The following is a 23042-nucleotide window of genomic DNA, read 5'->3' on the forward strand; positions in this document are numbered from 1 at the left end:
GGAAGACACAAAGTGCACAAATCTTTATTCAAATTCCACCACCAGGAAGATAGGAAAACACCCAGGTGGCCAGTGACAAGCACTGCCCTTCACATCAGAGGGCAGTGACACTTCCCTTTTTTTAACTTTTTATTGAAGTTCCACCACCAGGAAGATAGGAAAACACCCGGGTGGCCAGTGACAAACACTGCCCTTCACATCAAAGGGCAGTGCTGTGTGATCAAAACAGTGAAGGGGAGGGTAGGGACTAAATCAAAATAGAGTTGGAGGGAGAAATGATGCACTCCACTCCCTGCGGCGCCCACCTCTCCCTGAACAACTCCAGGGTGTTGGTCGACACCGCGTGCTCCTTCTCCAAGGACACCCGGGCTCTAACGACCCCCTCCACGGCCCGCTGCCTGGACCTGTTGATGGCCAGTTTGGCCAGGCCCAGGAGCAGACCCACGAGGAGGTCTTCAGACCTGCCCTCCCTCCTCCGTACCGGGTGCCCAAAGATCAGGAGCGTGGGACTGAAGTGCAACCAAAAACAGAGGAGGTGGTTTTTCAGGAAATCAAAAAGGGAGTGCAAACGCCCACACCCAATATACACGTGGTCCACGAACTCCACAGCGCCACAGAGCAAGCAGTTGGGCAGCAAACCCTTTTTTTTTTTCCTTTTTTGTGTGTGTGCAGGTGTGAGACACAGTGAAAGACACAAAGTGCACGAATCTTTATTTAATTTCCAGCACCAGGAAGATAGGAAAACACCCGGGTGGCCAGTGACAAACACTGCCCTTCACATCAAGGGACAGTGCTGTGTGATCAAAACAGTGAAGGGGAGGGTAGGGACTAAATCAAAATAGAGTTGGAGGGAGAAATGATGCACTCCACTCCCTGCGGCGCCCACCTCTCCCTGAACAACTCCAGGGTGTTGGTGGACACCGCGTGCTCCTTCTCCAAGGACACCCGGGCTCTAACGTAACCGCGGAAGAGGGGCAGGCAGTCGGCCCTAACGACCCCCTCCACGGCCCGCTGCCTGGACCTGTTGATGGCCAGTTTGGCCAGGCCCAGGAGCAGACCCACGAGGAGGTCTTCAGACCTGCCCTCCTTCCTCCGTACCGGGTGCCCAAAGATCAGGAGCGTGGGACTGAAGTGCAGCCAAAAACAGAGGAGAAGGTTTTTCAGGAAATCAAAAAGGGAGTGCAAACGCCCACACCCAATATACACGTGGTCCACGAACTCCACAGCGCCACAGAGCAAGCAGTTGGGCAGCAAACCCTTTTTTATCTGTTAGCCAAAGCTCCCTGATTGGACCATATTAACAGTCCCAATAAAGGAAGTCGTATTGTATGAGTTTGAGTTGGCTAACTTCGTTACAATCACCACATATATAATCTATCAATATTCTCAGGGTTCAAGAATGGTTCCACCAGATTGGAAAACTGGCAACATATTTACAGTGAGAGCAGGACAGAAAGAAGGAAATGATGGATTGGCATTAACTTCATTCAAGAAGTATTCAAATCCATTATCAAAGAGGCAGTAGCAGGACATTTAGATATTTATCTTGCAATCAGGCAGAGTTAACATGGTTTTGTGAAAGGGAAATCATGTTTGACCAGTTTATTAAAGCTGCTTGATGAAGTAACAAGGTCGACAATGGGATACCTGTAGATGTAATGTATGCAGACTTCCAATTTTCATTAGGTGCCACATAACTTCAGAAGGAAAGGACTCATGTTTTTTGCAACTGAACACCAAGAGTCAGGATAAATGGATCATTTCAGAAGGGCAAACTGTTACTTGTAGGGATCACAGAATCATAGAATCCCTACAGTGTTGAAGCAGGCCATTCGGACCATTGGGTCCACAATGACCCTTCAAACAACTTCCTGAACAGAGCCACTCTCCTACCCTATCCCTGTAACCACACATCCCCCCTGGCTAAACAACCTAACCTGTCTGGGCATTATGGACAATTTAACATGGCCAATCCACTTAACCTGCACATCTTTGGATCTATTGGGATTGGTGCTGGGTTTTCAGCAACATATGATCTTTATTTATGACTTGGGTGAAGGGAAAGTCTGTGTTATCAAGAAAGTTGTTGACAATAAATGAATACGCAAGAAAACAAGTTGTGAGGAGGATACATATAGTCTGCTAGGGTTATGAGTTTGTTCACCTTAACAGGAACAACAGGAAAAATCGTGTTAGAGTTAAGATTATGCCCTACAGTGTGGAAACAGGCCCTTCGCCCCAACAAGTCCATACAGACCCTCCGAAGAGCAGCCCACCCAGACCAATTCCCCTACATTCACCCCTGACTAATGCACCTAAGACTACAGGCAATTTAGCACGGCCAATTCACCTAACCTGCACATCTTTGGACTGTGGGAGGAAACTGGAGTATCTGGAGGAAACCCACGCAGACACAGGAAGAACGTGCAAACTCCACACAGATAGTTGCCCCAGGCGGGAATTGAACCCAGGTCCCTGGTGCTGTGAGGCAGCAGTGCTAACCACTGAGCCACCATGCCACCCTAAATGAAGAGAGATTGCAGAGCTAGAGAGAGATCTAGGCATTTTTGTACATGAACCACAAAACATTAGCATGCAGCTATAACAAATAATTAGGAAGGCAAATGGTATGTTTGTCTTGGGGAACAGAGTCAAAAAGTAGAGAAATCTGGTTACAACTGTACAGAGCGTTCATGAGACCACAGCTAGTGTACTGTGCAAGAGTTTGGTCATGATACTGACAGAGGAGTGCACTTGCATTGGAAGTAGCTCAGAGAAGGTTTAGTGGCTTTTTCCAGAGTTAAAGGGGTTGTCTTGATGAGGAAAGGTTGAGCAGGTCAGACTGATACTCATTGGAGTATAGAACAATGAGAGACTATTGAAACACCAGATTCTGGATGGTGTCGAAGAATGGTCGGATGTTTCCGCTCACAGGAGAAATGAAAACCTGGGACCATAGACTGAAAATAAGGGGTGTCCCAGTTCAGTTAGAGATGATGAGGGGTTTCTACTCTCAGAGGATTGTGATTCTTTAGAATTCCCTTCCCCAGCGATTAATGGAGACTGTGTCATTAAAAAATATTCAAAGCTGAATTAGACAGTTTTTTAGATTTGAGAAGTGAGTCGAGCAAAAAGGAAAGAGGAACGAAGGCCGTAATCAGATCCGACGTGATCTTACTGAATGGTAAAGCAGGTTCAATGAGCTGAATGGCCTCCTCCTGATCCTATTTATTATGACCTTACTGATGTGCCAAGATAAATAAATGAATAACCAATATCAGCGTCCGGGTAAGAGGATATCCCCTCAGGTTTCCCAGGAAAGCGTGCAAGAGGATATTTTTGTCTTAGACAGCAGACATGGCCTCAGTTTAACACTTCAACCAAAGGATTTCTGACAAGACAGCACTCCTTCTGTACGAGACTGGACTGTCACTCTAGGTTGTGCATATAATGGGAAATGAGCCAGGATCTTCTGAATCTGTGGCATTTGTGCGACATATTGAGCAAGTTGACAGCTATGTGCAAATAACGAAACCAAATTCTTTGTAATTTGAACTTAGTTATGACACTGCAATATTCCCTTACAATGATTTCATTACTTCATTCATCAGTGCTTTAACTCCTTATTTCAATTGGTCAATGAGTTAAATTTAATATTTAAACATGTTAAACCTCTAACCGCAAACATTGCATTTTATAATTTCTAGCTTATGATATTTGGTCTCAGCTTCTCTTCTCCAAGGTTAAACTTTTAGTGACCCTTTGTCGATGTATTTTTCCTTAAATCTTCAGCAGTGTGGAGAGACTAGAGGAGCTAGGATTATTTTAAAGCACAAAGTGTTAGTTTTAAAAAAATTTTCAATCAATCTATTGAGAGAAGTTATGACAAATTTCTGGAGCAGGTCGGGCTTGAAGCTAGGTCTAAACTGGCCCAGGAGTTAGGAACACTGCACCATGATAACCCCTTAAAGCAGAAAATGTTCTCGGAGATGTTCAATGGACCACACCTGAAATTTCCCACATTCTGTTTTGCTCTCCCAACTTATAAAGGATATACATGTCCTGAAGAGAGTGCTCCGAAAGGTCATTAGGCTGATACAAAGGGTTTCTGGACTGTCCTGAGGAGAGATTGGTTTGACTGGACTTGTATTCATGGCAGTTTAGAAGGATGAGAGAGGATCTAATTGAACCATATACAATTCTAACAGGCTAGCCAGATTAAATACAGGGAGGATATTTTCCCTGGTTGCAGACTCTATAATCATTTCAGACTGAGATGAGGGGAAAATTCTTCATTCAGAAGGTACTGATCCTGTGAAATTCTCTACCACAGAATGCTGAGGGCGCCAAGTCACTGACTATATTTAAGAAAGAATTAGGTAAAGTTTTAGATTTTCCAGGCATTCAGGTGCATGGGGCGAAAGTGGGGAAATGGCATTAGCACAATTGGCTTACTTCTGTTGGTGTGTGTGTGTGTGTGTGTGTGTGTGTGTGTGTGTGTGTGTGTGTGTGTGTGTGTGTGTGTGTGTGTGTGTGTGTGTGTGTGTGTGTGTGTGTGTGTGTGTGTGTGTGTGTGTGTGTGTGTGTGTGTGTGTGTGTGTGTGTGTGTGTTATGATGCAACTGGTCAAACCACTCGCCTTTAAGCAGAATTGATTTAAACACGATAGTTTAAATATGAACAAAAGAAAGCAGAATTTAAAACTCCTTAACGGCTGGATAACGTAACTGATGCAGTAACTATTACTAACTGTTCCAATACAGTAATATCCCATAAACACACTCCTTGGCAGAAAGGTAAATTCAAACATGGATTCTTACAGTCAGGAGGGTACAGCATCCAGAGAGAGACTTCAGTGAAAGTCAGACGAGTTCTTTACTGAAGCTTGCAACTCCCCTAGACTCTCACATCTTGTGACTTGTACAGCTGAAATAAATGAGAGAAAACCTGAACTGAGGGAACTGATCACTCCCCTTCCATTGTTACACTAGAGACTTCAGAACCTCTGAATTTACGAACTCTCTTCGTAAAAGCGACAGCATTGTCACTCTGTGTGTGTGTGTGTGTGTGTGTGTGCGCTCGCGCACGTTTGTGTGCATTCATATACAGAATTAAGATTTTTTTTGTTCACAGAATTTTGACTGAACCAAAATTAATTAGCCACCCCGAACTTTTGCCTTTCCGTGGGAAGATGAGTGAATATCTTGATCGCAGGACTTATACACTTAATGGTAAGATCCTAGGGAGTGTGCAGGTTCATAGCTCCTTGAAAGTGGAGTCGCAGGTAGATAGGATAGTGAAGAATGTGTTTGGTATGCTTTCCTTTATTGGTCAGAGTATTGAGTACAGGAGTTGGGAGGTCATGTTGCGGCTGTACAGGACATTGGTTAGGCCACTGTTGGAATATTGTGTGCAATTCTGGTCTCCTTCCTATCGAAAAGATGTGAAACTTGAAAGGGTTCAGAAAAGATTTACAAGGATGTTGCCACATTGGAGGATCTGAGCTACAGGGAGAGGTTGAGCAGGCTGGGGCTGTTTTCCCTAGAGCGTCGGAGGCTGAGGGGTGACCTTATAGAGGTTTACAAAATTATGAGGGGCATGGATAGGATAAATAGGCAAAGTCTTTTCCCTGTGATCAGGGAGTCCAGAACTAGAGGGCGTAGATTTAGGGTGAGAGGGGAAAGATATAAAAGAGAACTAAGGGGCAACTTTTTCACGCAGAGGGTGGTACATGTATGGAATGGGCTGCCAGAGGCTGTGGTGGAGGCTGGTACAATTGCAACATTTAAGAGGCATTTGGATGGGTATATGAATAGGAAGGGTTTGAAGGGATATGGGCCGGGTGCTGGCAGGTGGGACTAGATTGGGTTGGGATATCTGGTCGGCATGGACGGTTTGGACCGAAGGGTCTGTTTCCATGCTGTACATCTCTATGACTCTATGACTTTATGTCTGTATGTAAGGGTGGTGGAAACAGATTTAATAGCTTTCAAAAGCTGGTTGGGTAGATATTTGCAAAGCAAACAATTGGGCAGCTGAGGTAAAAGAGTAGATGAGAGTGGAACTAACTGAATAGTTGTTTCAAATAGCTGTCACACATAAGATAGACCCAAGGTATAAATCTGGATCCTTGAAGCATATTAGATAAGGCAATATCAACAAATCACAAAAATTGGATTATCTGATCACATTTGTATCACGTGTTCTGGGTTCCTCCACAACACGACATGCACTGTGTTTTGTGTCAGCTACATAATGATTGTTATGAAGATGTGGGTGTACTGTACCTTTAAGAGAATTAAAAGCTATCAGAACTACCTGACAGCACCAAGTGTTCTGAACAAATGCAATGTACCCTTTTGGTCCAGCAGCTAGTGTAGCTGGTTGCCTGGAGACAAAAACAAATTTGAATTAGGCCAATCAGTTTAAATTATACCCTAAAAAAAGCCAAACTCCAATCAAGTTTGAATTGAGTATATTGACAATATCAAAAGCCAATGACACAACTCAATGCTTTGGGGGTACAAGACCGAGAAAACTTGAACAGTTGGGAGAGAACTGCCGAGCCACCAGCATGTACAGACTGCCCAAGATACAGCTCTCTTAAAGGTACATTTATCCATCAACAACCTGTGAAAGAGAAATCCTAAGAAGAAAATCTCCAGAGGAAAATACAAAGAAGATGTGACAGCTGGCTGATTTTGAAATTTGAATTTTTGGTGAATCTTAATCGGGGGTTTTATCGGGCTAATATTATAGAAGGGAAAATAAATGATAGGTTAGAGGAAGGAGTTGTAAATAGTTGTTAGTTATTTATTCTCTGTTATACTTTAAGAAGTAAAGTTGTTAATCTTTACTTTAAATAGTTCACAGATTACCGCATGGGGTAAATCATTGCCTCTAAAATTAGCGGGGGGGGGGGGGGGGGGTTTAACCCCATGTAACAATGATACACATAGGATGGTCTTCCAAATCTCAGAGAATGATTAGTATGATTTAGGTGGTAAAAAATTGCCTAAATATATAGCACAGGAACCATGGTTGTGTGGTTCGATGGTTCAAAGCTGAATGTGAAACGGACTGGTAAGCTAGAGGAGATACTTGTTAGGAAGGAAGATGTGTTGGACATTTTGAACAACTTGAGGATAGACAAGTCCCCCGGGCCTGACGGGATATATCCTAGGATTATGTGGGAAGCAAGAGAGGAAATTGCAGTACCATTGGCAATGATCTTTTCGTCTTCACTGTCAACGGGGGTGGTACCAGGGGACTGGAGAGTGGCGAATGTTGTGCCCCTGTTCAAAAAAGGGAATAGGGATAACCCCGGGAATTACAGGCCAGTTAGTCTTACTTTGGTGGTAGGCAAAGTAATGGAAAGGGTACTGAGGGATAGGATTTATGAGTATCTGGAAAGACACTGCTTGATTAGGGACAGCCAGCACGGATTTGTGAAGGGTAGGTCTTGCCTTACAAGTCTTATTGAATTCTTTGAGGAGGTGACCAAGCATGTGGATGAGGGTAGAGCAGTGGATGCAGTATACATGGATTTTAGTAAGGCATTTGATAAGGTTCCCCATGGTAGGCTTATGCGGAAAGTCAGGAGGCATGGGATAGAGGGAAATTTGGCCAATTGGATAGAAAACTGGCTAACTGGTCGAAGTCAGAGAGTGGTGGTAGATGGCAAATATTCAGCCTGGAGCCCAGTTACAAGTGGAGTTCTGCAGGGATCAGTTCTGGGTCCTCTGCTGTTTGTAATTTTTATTAATGACTTGGATGAGGGAGTCGAAGGGTGGGTCAGTAAATTTGCAGATGATATGAAGATTGGTGGAGTTGTGGATAGTGAGGAGGGCTGTTGTCGGCTGCAAAGAGACTTAGATATGATGCAGAGCTGGGCTGAGGAGTGACAGATGGAGTTCAACCCTGCCAAGTGTGAGGTTGTCCATTTTGGAAAGACAAATAAGAATGCGGAATACAGGGTTAACGGTAGGGTTCTTAGTGAGGTGGAGGAACAGAGGGATCTTGGGGTCTATGTTCATAGATCTTTGAAAGTTGCCACTCAGGTGGATAGAGCTTGTAAGAAGGCCTATGGTGTATTAGCGTTCATTAGCAGAGGGATTGAATTCAAGAGTTGTGAAGTGATGTTGCAACTATACAGGACTTTGGTTAGGCCACATTTGGAGTACTGTGTGCAGTTCTGGTCGCCTCACTTTAGGAAAGATGTGGAAGTTTTGGAGAGGGTGCAGAGAAGATTTACCAGGATGTTGCCTGGAATGGAGAATAGGTCGTACGAGGATAGGTTGAGAGTGCTAGGCCTTTTCTTGTTGGAACGGCGGAGGATGAGGGGTGACTTGATAGAGGTTTATAAGATGATCAGAGGAATAGATAGAGTAGACAGTCAGAAACTTTTTCCCCGGGTGCAACAGAGTGTTACAAGGGGACATAAATTTAAGGTGAAGGGTGGAAGGTATAGGGGAGATGTCAGGGGTGGGTTCTTTACCCAGTGAGTGGTGGGGACATGGAATGCGCTGCCTGTGGGAGTGGTAGAGTCAGAATCTTTGGTGACCTTTAAGCGGCAATTGGATAGGTACATGGATGGGTGCTTAAGCTAGGACAAATGTTCGGCACAACATCGTGGGCTGAAGGGCCTGTTCTGTGCTGTATTGTTCTATGTTCTATGTTCTATATTCTATGTACTGAAATTATGAGAATGTTTGTCCATAGAGTAGTCTGTGATGTGTCTGAAAATCATTATATTTAAGACCTTTACATTCAGTGAAGAAGAAAAAATTTTAGTTCACTACTGAGCACCCGAATCCCGAATGTGCCAGGACAACATCTTAACCTAATCCTCATTGCAATGCACTAATATTCTTTTAGTTATGATCTCCATCTCCAGCAAGAGTGCTGAACAGATCATATATGGTATTGGAGGCAAAAATCAATATATCACCTCTTTGTTTCATAATCGGTAGGAAATTTGTGCTCCTAACATGAACATAACAACTTATGTTTATATCACACCTTTGACAGAATGGAAGGCGTTTCAGAGGAGCATTATTAAAGTGCAGTCTGAAACTGAGTCGCACAAGACGATATTAAGTTATCTGACCAAAAGCTTGGACAATGAGGTTTTAAAGAGAGGTGGAGAATTACAGGAGGGAATTCCAGAGCTTGCAGCATAAACAATCAAAGCTCACAGAATGGCGGTAGCATGTTTAAAATTAGGGATTCCAGGCCTGAATTGGAGGAACACAGATAATTCACAATGTTAGAGATTAAAGAGAGATGAGGAGGGCTTGAAACTAAAGATGAGAATTTTAAAATTAAGGGAACTATTCATTGAATCAATTGATCTCCTGTTTCTTGATTAACTATCTGGGGTGGCACGGTGGCTCAGTGGTTAGCAGTGCTGCCCCATAGTGCCAGGGACCCAGGTTTAATTCTAGCCTCGGGTGAATGTCTCTGTGGAGTTTGCACATTCTCCCTATGTCTGTGTGGGTTTCCTCCCACATTCCAAAAAAAGATGTGCAGGCTAGGTGAATTGCCCATGCTAAATTGCCCATAGTGTCCAGGGATGAGTAGGTTAGGTGCATTAGTCAGGGGTAAATGTAGGGGAATGGGTCTGGGTGGGTTACTGTTCGGAGGGTCTGTGGGCCGAAGGGCCTGTTTCCACATTGTAGGGATTCTGTAAGCATCTACTTCAAGCTATGATGGACTTTAAGCATAAATTGATGTAGTAAGTTGAGTACCAAACAAGAATGTCGCAAGTTTCAATCCCATTGTTTCCTGTCGGTGGATGTTATTTTGCTCAGTGAAGTGTGTCTCCTCATTGCTGAGCCAAGTTATTATAACAGGATATCAATGGATAAAAACTCTTTCAGAGGACGAGAGGGAAAGAGTTGACATCATTTGGTTGAGTCATGCCTTCCTGAATCTTCCTGGAAAGCCCCAAATAGTGTTTGTTGTAAACATTGTAGCAGGAAGGATTGCAGGAAAGAGATTAAGTGCATTCTGATTGTGAGGGGGAGAGAAAGAGAGAGAGAGGGAGAGGGAGAGGGAGGTGGAAAGGGAGAGGGAGAGATAGAGAGAGAGAGAGAGAGAGAGACAGAGACAGAGAGAGAGAGCGATGTTTCTCCTTCCTGCAGGCACAATTGTCAACAAATAAAATATTGAACTCTAGTCTCTAAGCTCCAAGTTCCCCAGCCAGCATGAAAGTGGTTATGGGTGACTGAATGGAGTTTGTTCAGCACTGCTTCCCCTTGTCAGTGCAGCGAATGTTAATTATGTCGCAGATGGTGTTTTTGTTTCCCCTCTCGATTACATTTAAGGTTCTACTTGAGCTGCATTGAATAATTTTCTAAGTTGCCATTCACCCATGTAATTTCAAAATATCATCTGCTGTTATTTCAGCATATGCTTGGCTAATGACACATCGGAGAACACTCCTTTTCTTTGTTATCCTCAGCAGTCTCACGGTGAACTCAATTGCAGATGTTTGAAAATTAGGTCTCAGTTTGTGTGTTTAAAAGGAAATCTTGCCTCAAACTTCTCACCTGCCTTCTGTAGCACCCCACTTCAGTGCAGCAATGATCAGCCAAGAAAATTCTATTGTTCAAGATATTATGTCCAGTTCTGGTCGCACAGTCACAGGAAGGATATTATTAAGCTGGGGAGGGCTCAGAGGAGATTTACCAGATGTTACTGGGTATGGAAGGTTTGAGTTATAAAGAAAGGCTGGATAGGCTGGGACTTTTTACACTGGAGCGTTATAGGTTGAGAGGTTTATAAAATAATAAGGTGTACAGGTAGGGTTAATGGTAGTTGTCTTTTCCCTATGATGGAGGATTTCAAGACCAGGCCGTGCACTTTTAAGGTGGGAGGAGAGAGATTTTAAAAAAACATTTGGGGCAGTTTTTTTTACACAGAAGGTGATTCGTGTGTGGAATTAACTTCCTGAAGAAGTGGGTACAATTACAACGTTTAAAAGATATTTGGATAAGTACATGAATAGGAAAGGTTTGGAGGGATATGGGCCAGGAGCAGGCAGGTGGGACTAGTTTAATTTGGGATTATGGTCGGAGTGGATTGGTTGGATCAAAGAGTCTGTGCTGTTTGACTCTCTAACTTTGTTACTCTATTATAGAACATCTAGATACATTTTGAGACTTGTACATTGCCACTCACACATATGTGATGGGCTGTTATGAGTAACATTCAATAAACCTATTGGTCTATCCATTTCTCAGTAATAAGAATGGAATAAGAGTAGTACAGTGCACTCCTAATATAGGTGTTCCCTAATTATTTTTGACTTCCTTCAGGGTATATGTCAAAGGAGACATTATTAACTAGATGAAGAGTCTCTCAGGGAATCTCTAGTGGCTTGTGGGTTTATATATTTCACCTGATGTGATTTTGAATGACTTGAAGGTTAAAAGAGGTCTAGTTTCAAACCCTTGTCTTTGTAGATCTCCATTGAGACACCAACTGGGAACATAATATCTCCAGTCTCAGTAATGGGGGAGGGAGAATAGAATTTAAGATCAACCACATATCTCTCTTCTTTACTGGAATATGTGTGTGGAATATATAAGATTAGGATGTTGCAGCTGATTCTCACATACAAGACTGAGGGAAATGTTCCTATTTCTGTATAACTGTAACTGGGTATAATTCATCTCTCTTAGCAGGAGAGTTAAGGAGAAAAAACCTGAGTCATTCTCTGGTCTGTGTTGACTTTATAACATGGTATGATTCCTGCACAGCTCACAGGAGTCAGAATATACTTTTATTATTTTAAAAATATCTCCCTACTTTTTCAATTTTCCATTAAATTATATGAATCATTTCCCAGTTCGCGTCATACTCCATCCTCAGACAAGACAGGGATGTTGTCTTTCTTAAGTGTATTTCACTCTCACTGCTTGTTTATTCACAGGTGGGTTAATAGTCAGGTGGCTGGACAGCACCTTTGTGATGGAGAGTTCATTTCCTGTACCTGCTGAGGTTACCATGAGGATTTCACCTCCTCTAACTCTCCCCTCACCTAAGGCATGGTGAACCTCAGATTAAGTGACCACCAGTTGTCTCTCTGTCATGGCCTGCTTCCACACTGCAGGGATTCTATGATTCAAGATTAACTTCAGTGGAACACTATGGTCTGATAAGACTTTGGCAAAGTTATTTTTTTAATAAGGATCATCTATGTGTGCCTCCTTGCCCCATGTTTGACATGGAATGGTGTCCTTCTTGTTATATAACCAATAGTCCCTTTCAAATGGAGGGTAATAGTGAACAGCTCCTTAAACATTGACTAATTACCATTACCTTGAGTCACATAATGGTGAACCATACTTTATTGGGGTCTTATTCTTACACTGCGCTGCACTTTCTAATTGTCAATGCACTACCAATGAAAATTATGAAGGTGTTACCCTAATTCATGGATGTGAACATGTTATGGAGGTGCCGCTGTTGGACTGGGGTGGGCAAAGTCAAAAATCACAAGACACCGGGTTATAGTCCAACAGGTTTAATTGAAACCGCAAGCTTCTGGAGCCCCGTTCCTTCCTTCTTGACTTGTTCTAGATATCTAAGATTATTTAATGTTTTATTTTATCCAATTTTTCCCTCTTCTGCTACATTGTAGAAGGACAAAGGCAGCAGATACATGGGAAACACCACCGCCCACAAGCTCCTCACCAAGTCACTCACCATCCTGACTTGGAAATATGTTGCTGTGTCTTCAGTGTCATTGGGTCAAAACCTGGAATTCCCTCCTGAAGGGCATTGTGGATCTACCTACAGAACATGCATTGCAGCGGTTGAAGAAGACAGCTCGCTACCATCTTCATACTGAAGTGTTACGGTGTCTCAGTGGTTAGCACTGCCATCTCATAGCACCAGGGACCCAGATTAATTCCACTCTTGTGCAACTGCCTTTCATAGAGTTTGCATGTTTTCCCCATGTCTGTGTGGATTTCCTCCGGGTGCTCTGGTTTCCTCCCACAGTCCAACGATGTGCAGGTTAGATGATTTGGCCATGCTAAATTGCCCATAGTCTCCAGCAATGTATAGGTTAAGTGGATTAGCCATGGGAAAGGCAGGGGTGTGGTGGGATGCTCTTTAGAGGGTCAGATTGGGCTTGGTGGGCTGAATGGCCTGCTTCCATAAGGTAGGGATTGTGTGATTCAAAAGTAACTGCAGTTGAGCAATAAATAATGGCCCAGCCAATAACACCCATTTCCTGTGAATGGATTTTCTTTTAGAAAATGGAATAGACTTGTACCTGGAGAAGACCTTAGTAATATTAAGTTCTGGCAAAACATCAAATGGGTTTAACAGTTGAGACTGAAAAGTGGAAAATGTTAATTATAAATAACAAAAGATAATCTTATGTTGTACATTTATCCAACTATTTTTCATTAATGTGGTACATTGGAAGAGATAAATGGTGACATGAATGAATCAATATCAAAGAGCTACTTAATTATTGAAAGATGATAAGAACTTTAATATCACACAATGGAAGCAGCTTGCATTCACACAGCCGTGATTTGTATGTGTTACTTTATCCTGCAAAAGCATTACTGTTCTTTATCACCTTGGGCCAGTCTTGCATTAGATTCAACCTGACGGCAGAGATCAATGATTTGCCCTCTGGTAATGCAGGAAGCCCTGTTGTCTATCCATCTGGCATCTACCATCCATTATTAAAATGCACGAGACTTCCCTTCGAAGATAATTCCAGGCCACCTCAGATAACTGGCTTTATTAAGCATCACAAAACACGTCTAACATCCTGTGCCTCGAATGATGCCTTTGAATGCAAATTTTTTTGTTTTGCAAGGTGCTTTCCAAAACTAGTTTATTTTTGATTGTGGGTTTTTATTACTGTATTCAAGACAGAGACTGCTCAGCCACCAGAGTTTTGAAACTGCTTTCAAACTGATGGTATACCTGATACATTGATATTAGCAACAAAACCGAATGACGATAAACTCTATCACACAATCCCTAGACAGCGTATTTATTATAATATGTACAGGCCGTGTTCCTCATTTCAAAGTTTCTTAGTTCACTGTTTGCAGCCCTTTCACCTGCCTCACTGCTTCGTTGGAGTTGTTTGATTTACTCATTGATGGGATGTAGGCATTATTGCCAAGGTCGGCCTTTGTTGTGCGTCACAATTACCCTTGAATGGAATGGCTTGTTTAGCGATGTCAGAGGACAGTTAAGAGTTAAGCGCTTTGCTGTGGGTTTGCTGTCTTGTGTAGGTCAGAACACTGAGGTGCGGCAGATTTCCTTCCCTAAAGGACATTCATGAAACACGTGGCATTTTCCAGAATGACTTTTTGGGCTTCCATTTCCAAATTTTATTGATGTTCAATCCACTTCTTTTACCACACCAGTATTTGAACCCAAAACATTATCCTTCATTGTTCAGAAGGCAGAATTAATGTTTCAGGTCAAGTGATCTTTCTTTAGAACTTCTAAAACCTCAATTCTGTTGCCTCTTCTCTGCAGATGCTGCCAAGTTTTTTTAGCAATCTCTATTTCCGATTTCCAGTGTCTGCATTTCTTTCAGCTTTTTGTGAGCCTTCATTGGCTGAGTTGTTGGTCGAGTAACATTGTCACTACATGGTTATCTCCCCATGGCCTGTTGGCCAACAACACCTTTCTTGTACAAATAAAGCAAGCAGAGAATCTCTACAGCATGGAAACAGACCATTCGGCCCAACAAGTCCACACTGACCCTCTGAAGAGTAACCCACCCCAGACCCATATCCCTATCCTATTACTATACATTTACCCCTAACTAACAGACTTAACCTATACATTTCTGATACATTACGGGCAATTTAGCATGGCCAATTCACCTAACCTGCACATCTTTGGATTGTGAGAGGAAGTCACAGCATCCAGAGGAAACCCATACAGACATGGGGAGAATGTGCAAACTCCGCACAGACAGTTGCTCGAGGCTGGAATCAAACCCGGGTCCCTGGTGCTGTGAGGCAGCAGTGCTAACCGCTGTGCCACCGTGCTGCCCACTTGGAACAATCAACAGTAAACTGAACATTAATGCAATGAGCCCATCCCAGTAAAATATTTAACATTGACGAGATCTATAATTTTGCATTTCTATTTCACTAAATAATAGACAACATGAGTGTACCCATTATAACCAGTAGTGCTGCCATAGAGCCATAGAGATCTATAGCACGGAAAAGGGCCCATTAAGCCTGTGCCAGTCAAAAGCAATCTCCCCCACCTTTACTACTCCCATTTCCCAGCACTTGGCCGATTGTTTTGCATGCCTTAGCATTGCAGGTGCACATTTGAATACTTTTTAAATGTTACTGCCCTTTCATGTCATCATTTTTAGATTCCCACCACCCTCTGGGTGAAAAAAAAAGATGTTCCTTACACCTTCTCTAAACTTTCTGCCCTTTCACTTTAATCTATGCTGCCCCTAGCCATTGATACCTCTACCAAGGGGCTAAGTTTCTTCTTGACCGCCATACCTTCACCCCTCATACTTTTGCACATCTCAATCATGTCCCACCTCAGTCTTCTCTGCTCCAAGGGAACAACGCCATTCTGTCCAATCTCTTAACATTTATATTGGCATTTCCAAGGGTCGTAAATCCTAAGACTGCAGAGTTCACATTAGCTGTAAAGCTATTCAGGGCTGCAGTGAGCCGATGGGAGATTCCCAATCTTTGTGTTTATGAAACACACTTAAATTTAGTGCCATCCATCATTGACAAAATTAAGAGCAAAAAGGACGTTGATGACTGATTATGCATTTCAACTTTTGTTCCCGCTGTACAGGGACTGGATTACAGTATAGTCTCTTCATCTTAACCCATGGCATCATGAGATTTTCTTTTTGTAAAGATAAACATTACCATTATACTTCACTGAAGTGCAAGGGGACCATATAAAAATATGTAAGAAAATCATTTTAGCTTCACTTGTGAAGAAAGTCTCTCCCACAAACCTGCAAAGAAACAATGCTTAATGTAAGGTCAATAAACACCCCAGTGTTCTCCATTGGAGAGTAGCTATGATCACAAGCAATGATATCTTTAAGCTTGATGACAAAGTGATGCACCAAAGTGGAGTTAATATAATTTATTCAATAGTCAACCATAAAATTTAGAATCTGATGGTTTCGGGCTTAGCATGCAAACAGATTATTCAAATCTAATATTGTTGACGTTCAGTTGCAACCAATCAAAATTATAAGGAGACGATGTGTATTTAAGGCTGTACATCTAAGGCTATAATAGGTAGATTCTTGATCAGTAAGGGAATCAATGATTATGTGGAAAAGGCAAGAGAGTGCAAGTGAGGAATATCAGATCATCCATGATTCTATTGAATGCTGGAGCAGGCTTGAGGGGCCAAATGGCCCACTCCATTTCTTATGGCCTTGATATTCACTCAAGTTGGGGAACAGTTGGCTGTTAGAGCTTGCTGGAATCTGGAGTAGTCCACTCGTACCTCTGAGGAAGATAGTTGTAGCTTCAGATCCTTCTTAAGAAGTTTAAGAACATAATCCACCGTCAAGCAATCTGTGGGAATGTTACTCTGGTACAATGGCTGTCTTTCAGATGAGTCATTAAACTCTTCACCTTTTCAGGCAGATGCACGAGATTTAATTGTGTTTTTTTTTTAAATGAGCGGGAGAGCTCTGCTTTTTATGCTCTTAACCAACAATGGAGAAAAGCACCGATGACCATGGGGTCATAGAGCTGTACAGCATGGAAACAGATCCTTCAGTCCAACTCATCCATACTGACCTAAATAAATATAGTCCCATTTGCCAGCTTTTGGCCCATATCCCTCTGAACTCTTCCCATTCATAGACCCATCCAAATGCCTTTTAAATGCCGTAATTGTACCAGCCTCCACCACTTCCTCTGGCAGCTGATTCCAGACATACACCACCCTCTGTGTGAAAAAGTTGTCCCTTAGGTCCCTCTCATATCGTTCTCCTCTCACCTTAAACCCATGCCCTCTTGTTTTGGACATCCCTACCATGGAGAAAAGACTTTGTCCATTCACCCTATCCATGCCCATCAATGTCTATAAGGTCACCCCTTAACCTCTGACTCTCCAGGGAATACAGCCCCAGCCTATTCTGCCTCTCCCTATAGCTCAAACCCTCCAACTCTGACCACATCCTTATAAATCTTTTCTGAACTCTTTCAAGTTTCACAACATCCTTCCTATAGCAGGGAGACCAGAATTGCATGCAGTATTCCAGTAGTGATCTAACCAATGTCCTGTACAGCCGCAACATGACCTCCCAACTCCTTTACTCGATGCACTGATCAATAAAGGCAAGCCTACCAAACACCTTTTTCACGATCCTGTCTACCTGTGATTCCACTTTCAAGGAACTATGAACCTGCACACCAAGGTCTCTTTGCTTTCATTATCACATGACTGCTTTGGGATCTTGCTGCACACATATCAGCTGAGATGTTTTCCACAATACAACCACGATGGCATTTCAAGAAGCATTTCATCGGCTGTGAAGTGTTTTAGGATCTTGTAAAAGATGTAATTTGAACACATGTCTTTTCTTTAGATGGTCATTTCATGTATTTAGCACCAGCTATCACCATGAAAAATCAAAACTAACAACAAACTATGCTGATATAGCGTCTTTGATGGCATGCAGTGTCATAAAACCAAGTATGTCATAAGGAGATATTTGTTAAGCTGATCGATATCTTATTCAAAGAAGCTGGCTTTAAGGAGCATCTTCAAAGAGAAAGGTGAGGGGAAAAAGTATGGAGAGGTGTAGGGAGAGGGACCACTGTAATATAGGGGTTTATAAGATCATGAGGGGTTTGATAAGATGACTGGCAGGTGTCTTATCCCTCGGATAGGGAGTTTCCAGACGAGGGGGCATATTTTTAAAATAAGAGGAGAGAGATTTAAAAAGAGACATGAGAGGTGATTTTTTTTTCACAGAGAGTGGTTCGTGTGTGGAATGAACTTTCAGAGGAAGTGGTGGACGTGGGTATAGTTATACATTTAAAAGACATTTGGATAAGTACATGAATAAGAAATGTTTGGAGGGATATGTGCCAAAAGCAGCCAAGTGGGACTAGTTTAGTTTGGGATTGTGCTCTGCATGGACTGGTTGGAGAGAAGGGTTTGTTTCCGTGCTTTATGACTCTGATTGATTTTGTGGCTATATTTTGATAGATTAAAATGGAACCAGCTGAGAGGAGTCCCACTGGATAACAGTCGAGAGGCATTGTGGGTGACTGGTGAGGCTTGCTTTGTCATAGACTGCAGACAAATTGGGAAGGGCAAGGAGAGAAAATAAACAAAAATACTAATTGCTGGAGAAACTCAGCAGGCCTGGCAGCACCTGTGGAGACAAAGTAGAGTTATCGTTTCGAGTCCAGTGACCATTCTTCAGAAGCTCAGTCATGCTTTGTCGCAGTCAAATAAGATGTCATTTGTGACTTTTCAAGAGCTGTTTTGATATTAGGAACAGAAACTTGTTTGAATGGGTCCAAACCTGGAGTTCTGGGAAAGAATGGAATGATTTTGGGAGGCAAGAATCTGTTTAAGAAGCAGAAATACATTCAACATCATTAATTAGTGAGGATCTGCATGGACTGGTCTTGGGTAAATGTAATACCAGCACAAAACTGTATAGGGCTGATCCAAGCAGTGGTAGTGTTGTAGAGGCAGATTTGAAAACTACCTATGCAGCATTAATTTGTTCAAAAATAAATAATATTGTCTGGAAGAGAAGGGAAACATTTTAATAAAACAATTTTTTAGAAGATTTGTGGCTCAGGCTGTAAGTTTGCGGGCTGTTCTCAGATCTTTCGTCACCATGCTAGGTAACATCATCAGTGAGCTTCGTTGAAGCGCTGGTGTTCTGTCCTATTTTCTGTTTATGTAGCTTGCTTTGTTGAACTGGGTGATATCACTTCTGGTTCTTTGTCTGAGAGGTTGGTAAATGGGGTCCAAATCGATATGTTTGTTGTTTGAGTTCTGGTTTGAATGCCAGGAATTCCCGTGCATGTATTTGTTTAGCCTGTTCCAAGGGTGTAATTGAACCCAGGTTCCTGGCACTGTGAGGCAACAGTGCTAACTACTGAGCCACTGTGCTGCCCAATGTAATGTACAACAAGGATCAGCAATTTGTTTGGATCAGTCTTTCATTATATTTAGAATTTTGGGTAACATAACATATGGAGAACGTATTGTAACAGCATGTTATAGCTTTATATCCAGGCTCTTTTTGCACTTTTCTGGAGCACTTTATAGCTTGTCACAGAGTTATCCAGAGCAGGAGAAACACTTTGTTCATAATTAGTATGAACACGTGTGTTTTAGTCGAAAAGTGTGCTGCTGGAAAAGCACAGTAGGTCAGGCAGCATCTGAGAAGCAGGAGAATCGACATCCCTGCTCCTTGGAAACTGCCTGACCTACTGTGATTTTCCAGTGCCACACATTTCGAAACTGATCTCCAGCATCTGCAGTCTTCACTTTCTCGCTGTGTGTCTGACCAAGGCAGATTCTCCCATTGTTATTGTCACCTTCATATCCCAGCATGCTTCCTGCCCAACTGAGCAACGTCCCCTGACCCACACAATGTTTGCAGAGGGACCTTCCCAGAGGCAGTCAGGGAAGAATATTCATCCAAAGCTTGTTCTTAATTTTTACTGAGCATGCAGAACGTTGAATGGATGCTTATGTTATGAAGAATGAACATCTTCTGATTTACTGCAATCAAATAGGATGCAAAATAGCATCCAGATCCAGAGGTCACAGTCTAGGGATATGGGATAGGCCATTTAGGACTGAGATGAGGAGCAATTCTTTCACCCAGAGAGTGCTGAGCTATGAAATTCTCTATTGAGGCCAGAAAGCTATTGAGGTCAAAACATTGAGCAATTTCAAAAAGGAGTTCAATATAGATCTTGCTGCTAAAGGGATTAAAGGGCATGGAGGAGGGGACTGAGTTGGATGATCATATTGAATGAGGTAAAAATAATGACTGCAGATGCTGGAAACCAGATTCTGGATTAGTGATGCTGGAAGAGCACAGCAGTTCAGGCAGCATCCAAGGAGCTTCGAAATTGACGTTTCGGGCAAAAGCCCTTCATCAGGAACAAAATTTTGAATGGTGGACCAGACTCGAAGGGGTGAATGGCCTACTCCTGTCCCTATTTTTCATGTTTCTATAATCAACAGATTTTCTGTAAGTTCTGTACTGTGATTAAGAGCATACCTTGTGGCAAAATCAGTGACTACAATAAATTTTTACTTTTCATGTAATGAAACTATTTCCTGATCTGATTTTAGGAAGCGTACACCTTAGAGGCCAGTGACAATGACCTAGCTGACAAATTACTCTAATAAAGCACAAAACCCTGAGCCTTACAATAAAGTCAGTTGACCTGTTGACCAACAAGGTTAAAAACTACCTCTTAGAGCATTTGAGAGTAAATCTTTGGTCAGCAAAATGCAGATTTCTCAGTATAATTGGCAATTAAGTGGTCAACAATACACTTGCCAGTCTCTGGTCTCTGAAAGGCTCTGTTTCGTCTTTAATGCCATATTCCTGCTTTCAAAAAAAAATCTTTTTGATAGTGTCTCCTGTGAATATCAACGGATTAGTGCTGGCTACCTAACAACAGGACAAAGCGTGGGAAAGAGCACATGCTGGTCTTGCATTGGCAGAAATGGAAAAGCAATACTCCCAGCATGCAATTCTCTCACTGTTAAGTCTGATCAATGGTTCGGTCACTTTATCAGCTATTTGTATGAGATTTCATATGGTCCCTGTGGACTCTAAGCTTTAAAGGCATTAAAGAGAATGAAATTTTGTCCTTGCCCCTAATCAGATAATTATGCAATAGTGCTGTTGGCAATGAAACCGTGGTCATGTAGATAAAGCACTTTGCTGATAAGGTCAAAGAAGCATGAATGTAATTCTACGACATTGGAACTCAAGAATAAAATCTAGACTGACGCTGTAGTGTGGTATTAAGAGAGGGCTGTGTGTACAATTTTCTCCCATCCTCTCAATGGGACATAAAAATAATTACTTGGCATTATATGAAGAGGGTATGGGGCATTTTCACCAGTGTCCTGGTCAATAATATCCCTCATGGGGAGCCTGCTTTGGTCTTGATAGCTGCATTAACTGAACACTAGGAGTGTCACAATTGCTTTAAGGTCCAACTCTTTGATTGGAGCAGGTCCCATCTTCGTTAGGTGCCGACCAATCAGAAGGCCAGCAGCTCTGTCCTCCCAGCAGCCCAAGCTGGAGTTGGTTAGCTCGGTTGGCTGGACTGCTGGTTGGTGATACAGAGCAGCATGAGGTCAATCCTTGCACCAGCTGAGGTTACCAGGAAGGGTTGTCTTTCTCTAACCTTTCCCCTCACCTAAGGCATGGTGACCTCAGGTTAAACCACCACCAGTCATTTCTCTCTAATGAGAGGGAAGCCCTATGGTCTGGTAAGACTATGGTAACCTTGCCTTTACCAGTTGGGAGTGGTGACACTTTTGTGTCAGGGTTTTACATCTGCAAATCACTGAGGATAAATAGCACAGTGTGAATGGAGTTAGTTGGACCAGATCAGAATCAAAGGACCAGGAGTGAGATGGCCATGGAAAACTCACATGAGCACGTAAGAATGAAAAAAGAGATACATTAACCTTTACCAAAGGTAACAATCAGTCAAAGGCTGGTAAATCTGTGATCATCATTTCTGCCAGTACTTAACATTATTGTATAATATTGTTACATTGAAATGTAAGTTTGAGGATAGTTCTTGACAAATCTGTAAAGAACTAAAACTCATAGCTTGGCATCAGACCACACAAATAAAGAGTGACCACTGCAGGGGTGACTGGCAGTCCCACCGTGGGTGGCTCAGCAGTTAGTTCTGCTGCATCACAGTGTCGGGGACCTGGGTTTGATTCTAGCCCTAGGCAACTGTCTGTGTGGAGTTCGAGCATTCTCCCCGTGTCTGTGTGGGTTTCCTCCTGAGGCTTTGGTTTCCTCCCACAGTCCAAAGGTTAGGTGGATTGGCAATAATAACATACCCATATTGTCCAGGAATGTGTAGGATGGGTAGAATAGCCATGGGAAAAGCAGGGTTACAGGGACAGGGTATGGAGGTGGGTCTGAGGGGGATCTTTTTAGAGCATCAGTGTGGATGTGATGGGCTGAATGGCCTGCATCCACACTACAGAGATTCTGTGATTCTATTGAGGGGTACCTGGTGAGCCCAGGGAGGAAGGAGGGATGGTCTTAGTGACAGAGAGTGCCTGAGAGAGTGGTGGACGAGGGGAACTAAATTCAAGGCACTGAGAGGGAAGAGTAAAGCAGGGATACAATTTTGATGGAGTGGGGTGGGCTTATCTGCAACCACATCTTGTCTGATAAAGTGAGGCCAAAGCTGCTGTACCTTCCCCACCCTCCCAGCCTTGAGGTGGCATGGGATGGGATGGTGCCCATGTGCGACTATTAGTTGGCTATTTAAGTGTCTCAATGGTGGAAGAGGTGGGGAAGAGGCACCTGGCATCTCCACCATCACCGTCTTCCAATTTCAGACAGATTTGGAGGCAGCCAGGTCCGTCATTGTGCCCACCCTTAACCTCCTTCAAATCTGTCAGACGCAGGATGTAAAATCCAGTTTTGAGACTCTACAGTTCCTGTCATTCATAATCTGATGTTAGTGAAAGCATTATGTCAACTGTTTGAAATGTACTTCAATGTTGTTTCGTAGCCAGCACTGCTACTGAGTTTCAGAGATAGTCTATCAGTAATGTCAACATTATCCCATGAGGCCGCAGTCTCTTTCGAGAGAGACGTTACTGGTGGTGAGTTATTTCTGAGGGTCACCATGCCTCAGACGAAGGGGTGAGGTTGAGAAGGTGTCCAAACCAGCTATCCAGCCAATTGAGCTATCTGGCATCCTACCTTATATCCAACCAGCATTTTGCTCTATGTTCCTGGCAGCTGGGCATCCTGACCACCTG

At 42.8% G+C, this 23042-nt stretch overlaps 1 long non-coding RNA gene across 1 annotated transcript in view; it reads left to right on the plus strand.

Annotated features, from left to right (window-relative positions):
• Positions 1-13086, plus strand: part of LOC148137558 (uncharacterized) — a 35595-nt gene extending 22509 nt beyond the window's left edge. The window contains exon 3 of the long non-coding RNA XR_015754098.1: positions 12649-13086. This is a non-coding gene — a long non-coding RNA (uncharacterized LOC148137558). The remainder of the gene's footprint in view (positions 1-12648) is intronic.
• The last annotated feature ends 9956 nt before the right edge of the window (positions 13087-23042 follow it).

This window comes from Chiloscyllium plagiosum, unplaced genomic scaffold (assembly GCF_037043375.1).
Source record: "Chiloscyllium plagiosum isolate Xiang-an unplaced genomic scaffold, Cpla_swu_hap1 HiC_scaffold_42, whole genome shotgun sequence".
NCBI classification, from domain to species: Eukaryota; Metazoa; Chordata; class Chondrichthyes; order Orectolobiformes; family Hemiscylliidae; genus Chiloscyllium; species Chiloscyllium plagiosum.